Here is an 8356-nt window from a genome sequence, read left to right as displayed (position 1 = left end):
AAAGTTCCACGTTGTGCTGCATCCTTTTTTATGTCGTCTGCACTATGCTTTCAATTACTCTTGCATTGAAAGATGTCATATAGGTAAGTTCAGTATATGTCTGCACACTCAAAGTAAATAATTAGTAGACATAGTGCCACTTTAGCTAGCGATTTTAGTTAAAAAATAAAGAAAAATCATTCATATAATAAATGAGTATATCTTAATGGATAGGCCTAAACATCTTTTTCAACTAAATGAGAAAATAAAGAAGTATTGAGAGTAAAAGATAATGGATACCGTTTTCGAACACAGTATGTCCATTACAACTCATGATTTGGAGATGTCGTTGCTTGTTTTTTGCATGGCAAACTCCAGTGATCTCTGCAACGAGCTAGATGACTCAATGATTATCCAACTGTAACGAGGTGGATGGCTCGATGATTATCCAACTGTAACGAGGTGGATGACTCAATAATAGTCCAACTGTAACGTGGTGGATGGCTCGATGATTATCCAACTGTAACGATGTGGATAGCCCGATAATAGTTCAACTGTAACAAGGTGGATGGCTCGATGATATTCGCTTCTTAGCTCGCGCTAAGAAAAAAAATTCTACATTGTGCTGCATCTTTTCTGATGTCGTCTGCACCATATTCGACACATGTTCTTTTCGATAAATATTCTGACATCAGCCTCCATCGATTTTTACGTAGTAGATGATGACTTGATATGACGTGGATGATGATGCTTCATTGATAGAAATATGATGATCTATTGGTAGGATGATGATAATCCACTGGTAGGATAATGCTGCTACATGATAGGATGATGATGCCCCATTGGTAGGATGATGTTGATGCTCTATTGATAAGATGATGATTCTTCGTTGATGATCCATTGGTAGGATTATGTTGATGCTCCATTGATAGGACGATGATGCCCCATTGGTAGGATGAAGTTGATGCTCCATTGATAGGATGATGATTCTTCGTTGATGAACCATTGGTAGGATTATATTGATGCTCCATTGATAGGATGATGATTTTTCGTTGATGATCCATTAGTAGGATAATGTTGATGCTCCATTGATAGGACGATGATTCTTCGTTGATAATCCATTGGTAGGATTATGTTGATGTCACTCTGAATGATGACGTGATGCTCCATTAATAGGATGATGATTCTTTATTGATGATCCATTGGTGGGATCATGTTGATATTCCATCAATAAAATATCGATGATGTCCCTCTCGTTGGTGATATTATCTCATTTGATAATGTTGTAGAAATGTCCCTCCGTGGGGTTTCACATTATTGTGTCTGATATCGACACGATTTGTGAACATTCCTCAAATGTTCTTGATGCTGAAAATGTAATTTGATGTCATTGTAGATGCTTGTACATCTTGAGAGTGATGTTTTCAGTTGCTCATGCTTTGCTGGAGATTTGAACAAGGTGTCGTTACTCGTATTTTGCACTGTTTCTTTTTCTTTTGAAAAACTTCAATGACTTTCTTGCATCCACAGAAAAATTATTAGTTAAAAACAAATTAATCTGTGTTGAGTTCTTCAATCGCTTGCTCCTTGTCTTATTATCTTCAGTTGATCACTCTGATCTCTTGCTTCTCGATAGACAAGACAAAATATTTTATGTAAAATATTTGAAACATATAGATAAACTCTTTAAGAAAAAGGTTTTCAAGAAGCTGTAATTGAAAAAATGTCACTGTTGAGTGTCATGTCACTTCAAGCTTAAATGAATGTCCTTGGTTTGGAACGTTGGTGTGTCCGACTGCTTGTTCTGGAGAGCTCAAAAATCCTTAAAGGTTGGGAAATTTCTGACATAGTCCTCTCGAAATCTACCATAATCAGAAAGTTTTGTAGTTGACTCTGAAATCCAATAATGTAGGAAATTGTTGAAGTTGATTGTAAACTTTAGAGATCATTTGAAGTTAGCCTTAAACTTCTAATCACGCTTGGAATGTTTGAAATTTACTACAAACTTCTAGTGATACTTAAAGAAATTTTTGAGGCCATCCTTAAAAATTTCTGTCCCAGTTAGATGTATTGGAATATCTCAAACTGTTGATATATGACTCGTAGAATTTTTGAGACCCTCTCAAAAAATTCTGTCCCAGTTGCGATTCTGAATGAATCTTCAGTCTTGACTTTTTGTAGAGATCCTCTTCTTGAGAATTTTTTGAGTCCCTCTCAAAAATTCTGTCCCAGTTTCTATTGTAAAGAAAAATAGAAATCTTACGGGAGATATGACCGAGCCGTTGTGGCGCCTACATATTCCGTTGAGGCAGGAATCAGGTCAAACGTAGTTCCCCTATTGAGGACTAACAAAAATAAGAATTTTATAAGGAACCGACCGAGGCCGACATAGGCCGCCTACGTATCTCATTCTTGAGAATTCAGGTCGAACGTAGTTCAACTACAAAAGGTAAATATTGAAAATATATGAAAGGGTGATCGAAGCCGACATAGGCCGCCTACGTATCTCATTCTTGAGAATTCAGGTCAGACGTAGTTCATTACAAATAATAATTTTCTAAGACGATTACAAACAAACGATGCGATTATAAGGAAAGAAATAAAAGAAATTCTGAATCTTCGAATATCATAAATCTTGATAGCATCTGTGTTGATTGGAAACTTGAGATGAATGTTTATGTTCCACCATAACATGCGATCCAACAAATGCATCGATGTATTTTCCAAGTGAACTACTGAGTTCTCTTTTAGGATGTTCTCTCAAATTGACCCTAATTCTGACTTCTTTGACACAGTCATACTTTTCCAGATTTACAGTGTCTGTCTCATCCAGATTCGACTTATTCAGATCCTCGAACTGTTTCAAAACATTGACAAGGTGTTCGAATATCATGATCTTCTCGTCATGCTCTTCAAACTCATCTTCATCTACCTCATTTTGTTCGTTCAGCTTGTGACATGACATGATATTGACAGGTTTAAAAAATTATTTTTACAGAAATGAAAAACAAAGATCGTTAGATAGAAAAATTAAAGCAAGCAAAATAAACTTCCACAATAGAAGGGGCTTTTATTGAAAATAAGAAAATACGAACTTTGGCAATGACCAAGAGCCATTTTGCCTTTTTCAAAACATTACAAGGGAAATTAAAACATAGTTAGGTAAAACAACACAAAAGGTGGGTTCCGAGTCTCATTCGGACTACCTCGATTTTAGAAATAACATAAGATCAATCTTTGTCTATCAAGATGAACGAGGAATCAAGAGCGGAGTGAAAGTCCAATTATGAACTTGCTCCATTGGCTCGGCATCTCGATCATCTTCTTGGGTGCAACATCACCTTTTTCAAAAAGATCCCCAGTTCCTTCTCCAAGACCGTCATTATTGGCAAATTTCTCTACCAGAAAAGACTGACATAAATGAGGCACAGACCTTGATGGAACATGATTAATCCCCTTATTGTTTTGACCCTCTCTTGACACTAAAGTAAAAGCCTGATGGGGTGTCATACTCGTAAAATTGAGTTTCTCATTTATGCTCGGAGAAGCTACAACTTTCCCAAGGTTGTTAGCACCAGCCGGAACTATCATCTTTACCATGCACCACTCATCCTCCGTCTCTATCATATTGATAGTAGCGCCTCCATAGTTTGGCAAAGGATTATTGTTGACGTTGGGTACAGTGGTCTCGACCACTTTCTGGTCGATTAAGTCCTGGATCATGTGCTTCAAATTAATACAGTCTTCAGTATCATGCCCAACACCATTGGAATAATACGCACATTTTCGATCGGCTCGGTAAAATCTTGAGCTAGTATCGACTGGCTTAGGCTTGACTGGATGAATAATACCTACCGCACTCAAGCGCTCGAACAACTTCGTCCGACTTTCAATGAGCGGCGTAAACTTTCGAGCAAGTTTCTTATCGAATCTCGAACGAGAAGGATCATATTGGCCTTGTTGAGGGAGAGACATTTGACGATGATATGGGGCATTTTGACGATGAGGTGCTTAAGACTTTGGGTCAATCATGTTAATAGTGAATCCTCCACGATTCCATAGTGAATCACCATTGGCATTGGAAGTGACAGTTTGAAGAGTGACAATTCTTTGATCAATCAAGTCTTGAATTTTATGCTTCAAGTTGATGCAATCCTCAGTGGTATGTCCAGCACCTCTTGAATGGTAAGCACAATGGAGATCGGGCCTGTAAAGTCTGGAGTTGACATTGACATTTTTTGGATCAATTATTCGTATCAGGCCAGCCACTTTCAATCTCTCAAAGAGTTGGGTTCGACTTTCAACCAAAAAAGTAAAGACTCGAGAAGGTTTCTTCAAATACTCACGACAAGAAATATTGTAATTATTTCGCGACGGCAGAGGTACTTGATGATAACTTGGAGGGTTTTGGCGGCTTGGTGCTGGTGTTTGAAAATTTTGGTATTGTGGAGCTTGGTAGCTATGAGGGGCATTTTTGTAATTTGGCAATGAGACTTGATAACTTGATTGGACATTTAGGTAATTTGGCAATGGAGCTTGGTAGTTTGGATAATTTGGTGGTAGAACTTGGTAATCTCGTTGGACGGAGTAAGGATTTTGTGGAGCTAAAGGGTAGGCTTTAGATAGTAAAGGCTTTCGAACATTGGGACCAGCATGCCTCTTTGATTTTTGGCTTAATTCAAATGAGATAGAGGAAACATTTTCCCTCTTCCTCCTCAATGGTCCCGAGGATTCATCTTGGGGAGTCATTCGGATGATTTTTCCGATCTGGAGACCGTTTTCAATAGCTTTACCAACTTTAACTTTCTCACTGAACTTCCTTCCTAAAATGAGCAACATCCTATTGTAGTACTCCGGCTCTTGAACGCGCACAAAGACTTCAATAATCTCTTTCTCAATCATGGGAGGCCTAACCCTTGCAGCCTCTCTTCTCCAACGGTAGGCATACTCTCGATAACTTTATGTAGAATTTTGTTTGATTCTCTCCAAAGAGTATCGATCATGAATAAAATCTACATTGTAGCCAAACCTTTCAATGAAGTCTTTAGCCAAAGCGTTCCAACTTGGCCACAACTTGGTTTCTTTAGAAATAAACCATTCAAATGCTTCTCCTTTTAGACTTCGACTAAATAGTCGCATCAACAAAGCCTCATTTTTCCCAACTCCAATGATTTGATCACAATATGCCCTCAAATGAGTCAAAGGATTCTCAACTCCACTAAATGCTTCAAATTTTGGTACTTCAAAACCTTCTGGAAGCTCCAAATGTGGATGGCGACACAGATCTTCATAATTTAACCCCACAATGTCTGGGGTGTATTGAAAGTCCTTCATTGCATTCATAACTTTCTCTCTGATGCTTTGCTCAGCCTTTCCTTTTATGACCTACCAGTCCTTCACCTTCTTCTCATAATTTTCGAGTTTAAAATGTTTAATAGAGGAAGGGTATGATTCTGGTGAAATTGGAAGATGAAATGTGGTTTTTAGAGGTATGGGTTGAGTGGTAAGTGGGTTTTGGACAATTTTAGTAGGGATTTGATGAATCGGAGGAAAATTCTGGAAACTGTTGGTATTTGGATTTTGGGGAGTAGGTAACTTTTGGTGTGAGGAGCTAGCATGATTTAGGTTAAGGGTGGTTAAATCAATGAAGGGAGGTTTTGGAATCGTAGCGGTGGTTGAATTGTTTGGAAAACGTTCGGATGTCGGATCTGAAGTAGGAAAATGAAGTGGAGGGCTTTCGTTATCTGGAGTAGGAGTGTTGGCAATGATAGCCAAATTCGTCAAATCTCGGGTCTTATCAATTTCAGCAATCTGTTGGAACAATTGTGCAATCAACTTGTTCTGTTCAGCAATGATAGGGTCATTCACAGTAATTTCGGTCAAATCAGTGTTCTCAACATTGTCAACCATTTTTTCTTTGCCTTTTGACAAACATTGGTCGGTGAAGGAACCTTTGGGGTCTTTAGACCTTGTGAAGTATAGATGTTCAACCATTTTCTCAACACAGATCAGTTTTAAGTACCTGACAAAGAAAAATAACTCAAAGACAAATGTGTTAGTCTGTGTCGATGATAAATAGTACAAAATATCACACACATTACTGTAAACAAATAAGGGTTGCTTCATTTGAAGATAAACCAGCCCACAGATATAGAAAAATGACTAAATAGACATGAATTTGTCTATTTGATTTTGAAATTAGTGAATAAGAAATATCAGCTTGAGTCGAGACAAAGTCGATTGTATCTTTTATACTTTTGATTGAGATGTAACTCTAATTTCTTTGTGAGAGTTGGAAAAGATAGAGTTTCTAAAAAATGGGGACCGAGCCTTGAAAGGTTGCCTACGTATCTCATGAGGAGAATTCAGGTCCTACGTAGTTCGACCAGCCTGAATCTCCTTCGATTTGAGATAAAGGGCTAACCTTTTTTTTATGAGAAAGTAAGATTTGAAAAAATGAAGTTCAAATTTTGTTGTGAAACTAAAGACTCGAAGAGTATTTGGTGCACTTTTGATAGTGACTTAATATTTGTGCTTAAAGGGTTCTAGAAAATAATTCGAAGAGGAGTGAGCTAGAATATCTTCAGATAAAGCAACATACTCACACAAACAGTTATAACACATAATCAAGTATTGCACATTCTAAAGAAATATATGACCCTTTTGTGCCAAGGGTAGGCTTAGCGATTCGAAGGATGTATAACGTCGTTTGAAACATTGCATTGTCTCGAAATCCAAATTTATACAAATTTTACGAATAAACTAAAATGGATACATAATAGGAGAAAAGGGATACAAATGATCAATCCCACGCAGAAGTACAATCCTAAACTATACTTCCATGGATGGTCCTTCTTTTTGATTTCTTGTCATCTCCAAATGTCCACGCTTGTGGATGAAATGGTAACTTGATTCTTCTTCAACTCGAACAAACTATTAAACTCTCAACCCCAAGAGACAATGTTTTGTCAAATGACGTATACATCCTTCAAATTTAAACACATAAGCATGATTGTCTTTTATTGACCAATGGGTCAAATCGACACAAGGTGGGCTTCGAATGGGCCCAACACGCCTTGGGTGTTGGGTCAACTTAGTTCAAAATGCGCTAAATTAGGGATTTGGTTTCGCTCTACGCTAGTTGACTAAGAGTGACTTTTGAAAGACTGGGAACCCAAGTGGACAACTTAGGCTGGAACTCACGACAACCATTGGACGCATGACATACCAATAAATTGTCGATCCTTCCGAAAAAGAGTCAAGTATAATGTAATGACTTGAAAAGTTGACTTTGGTTAACCTTCTTGGAAGTCGTGCTCAGATGAAAATTCTGACAGCTAGGTTAGCTTCGGAATATTGATTTTGGTCTAGAACGACCCTTTGTTCATTTCCCGAGGCTTTAGATGGCAGTTGTGGAATCTGGCTCAAAATGATACTGGGTGTGGGACCCACTTTTCGTCGAAGCGAGCTCCAAATGGAAATTCCGCCTTCACCGTTGAGTCCGAAATATCGTTTCCAATCAGATTCCATATAAGGTTTGTATTTTTCCGACTCCGAACGAGTCCGAAACATCAAAATTTAAGTTTGAAGGGTTGTAAAATTTTGACGCGGTGGTGACGTGGCAGAGCCACGTGACGACACGTGGCAGAGGAGTGATATCTGGAAATTTCCAGATTTTAAGAACGAAATTCGTCCAATTTTTTTGTTCAACTTCAACTTGAGATTAATCCTTCATTTTGAGTCCAAATTAAGTGATTCAAAAGGCAAACTTCAAGAGAATTTCGAGGGGAATCTAGCGGTGATCTCGGAAACGCGAGGGGAGGCTTCGTTTGAGGTAAGAAATCAATTTTAGCCACTGCCAGTGTGATTTCCGGATGGTTTTGTTATTGAATTTTGAAATGTGAGATCTTGATCATCGTAAGTCCGTTTTAAGTCATTCTTGGGGCTAACTTGTANAGAGTACGAGACGAGATTCCATGAGTTGTCTCGACATGCTACCATGATCCTACCCACGGAGGAGAGAGTTCGTTGTTTTGTACGTAGGTTGCGGTACCGTCTGAGGGTCGACACAGAGCATTTAGTTTCTGCCGGCCGTTCATTTCTTGATGTAGTTGACCATGCCCGATCCATGGAGCATATTCATCGCGAAGCCCAAGGGGGCAGCGATAAGAGGGCACGCTACCAGGGCAGCTACAACGGGTCCCAGACTAGAGGGAGAGACTCATATGATAGGCCTCGCCAGAGGTTCTAGCAGGGTCAATCCAGTCGTCCTGTTCAGGCGGCATTACCTACTTCTGAGGGAGGCCAGTATCACCAGGGTGGTCCTAGTACGGGCCAGAGTTCGAGGGGATCAGAATCCCTCCCTTCCTACCGCAGT

This window comes from Solanum stenotomum, chromosome 1 (assembly GCF_019186545.1).
Source record: "Solanum stenotomum isolate F172 chromosome 1, ASM1918654v1, whole genome shotgun sequence".
Lineage (NCBI taxonomy): Eukaryota > Viridiplantae > Streptophyta > Magnoliopsida > Solanales > Solanaceae > Solanum > Solanum stenotomum.
This window is presented reverse-complemented; position numbering follows the sequence as displayed.